Source organism: Loa loa (genome assembly GCF_000183805.2).
Source record: "Loa loa unplaced genomic scaffold supercont3.430, whole genome shotgun sequence".
NCBI classification, from domain to species: domain Eukaryota; kingdom Metazoa; phylum Nematoda; class Chromadorea; order Rhabditida; family Onchocercidae; genus Loa; species Loa loa.
Window position 1 is genome coordinate 43,990 of NW_018108610.1, and position 2,061 is coordinate 46,050.

Here is a 2,061-nt window from a genome sequence, read left to right on the forward strand (position 1 = left end):
GGTTGAAATTTGTCATTTTGTCTTTCTTTTTTCTTTTCCTATAACTTCGCATAAATTATTGAATGAATATGCAATTTAAAATTTTCAATATAATAATACAATAAAAATTGTTAGATAAGAAAAAAAATTTTTTTTGAAAATTTTTGTTTATATTTCAAAAATGATTGCTAAAATTTTTGAAATGAAAAATTTTTTTTTTTTTTTAATTAAAAAGAATTTTAACATTTTTTTTTTCACCATTATCATATTTATCCTATTATCATTTGATGATAAGAAATCATTCAGGATATGAAATTAAATTTTAAAAAATATCTATTCCTTAAATATATTGGATTACTTTTTTTACATCCATGCTAATGAATAAGTTGTTTTTTTTTTTGTTTTTTATTGAATGATAATTTGTTAAGCTTTTCCTAGCTAATTAATGTTAGGCTTTTCCTAGCTAACTAGCTAACTTTTTGCTAGCTATTACGTTGATAATTTGTTAAGTTAAGCTTGTTTACATTTCCTTATCATTTTGAAACGTTCCAATCGATGCAAAAAAAATATAACATATGGATAGCTTCCATATCCATAAATATTGGTAGAAAATTTAATAATTAAAAGATTGAAAAATTACAAAATAAAAAACGATTTAACATTAAAAAAACGATTAAAAACGATTTAACGATTTAACATTAATAAATATTAAATTCAAAAAAAATACAAAAAAAATTTTAATGAAATTTTAGTCGTTTCGATTTGTTTTCAATGATAAAAGTTTAATCATTTAGCAAAAGTAAAAAAAAATAAAAAATCGACAATTTAAAGAAAATATTTTATGAAAGATGGAAAAAATTGCAGAAACAAAAATTCATTTTACGCAAAAATTATTTCTATCTGATCAATCAATCAATCAAATCAGTCAATCGTTTAATCAATCAATTAATCAATCAATCAATGCGATTACTTGAAATAATCAAAAAAAAAAGAAAAAGGAGGAAACGAAAAAAAATAAAAAATAAAAATATTCATTAAAAAGAAATGAATGAAGAGAAATGGCGTGGATTAATTGTTTGCTTAGTATTACTTCAACAATACTGCAAGCATTAAATGAAGTTTTCGGTTAGTTGAAAATAATGAATCATTAAATAAATAGAATGGATAATATAAATTTCATATTGTTTGCGCAGATTTTTTTTTTTAAAAATTCAAATTTAATTGAATTTATAGAAATAAACCAAATAGATTGGCTTAAAATAAATTAATTCCGCTTAATTTGTAAAAAAGTAAGCTCCTTTTTTTTTTCTTCACAAAATTTTTAGAATTTCATTAATAGATGATGATGATGATATGGATTGTTATATACAAATGGAAGAAATGGATAAAGAGATTATCTAGACATTTCATACTCGGGTATTTCTTTAAATAAGTTCATAGTTCATTCATTGCCTTTCTTTTCCTTCATGAAATCATAAAGCAGCAAAATAACTGTCATAAATTATTACTGATATCGAGAGATTATTGGTATCAAAGAATTATTGTTGATATCAAGAATTACAACCAATTGTTAGCAAACTATTGTTATCAAAGATTACAAATGATATCAAAGGATAAGAATGCTATAGACAAATAGTCAATTCTTCTTTTCATAAAATTTAAAGAAAAATAAAAATAACAAAAAAAAACATAACTTCGTTTAGCATCCTTGTAATTCTTTTAATCTCTTTAAAATTTCCTAATTACTACCAATAACATAACTTTTCAAAAGTGCTATTTTAAAAAGGTAATGACTTACGATGAATGTTATGTGTACAAACATTTCTGAATGTCAACCACGAATGTATAATACTAATGAATCCGTCTCCGGCACTGATGAAACTGGAATCGCTTGTGATAGTATCGATGCTAATAATACCAGTGATGAAGATTGAATCAACTCATGATGCTATTTCTATCTCTTTTCATGTATGTATAAATCGATCGATGAAATATAGGTTAAAAAAATGAATAAATTAATTTTTACTTCATTCATTAAAAGATTTTCACATTAACTTTGTCATCGTAATTTCACCATGGAGG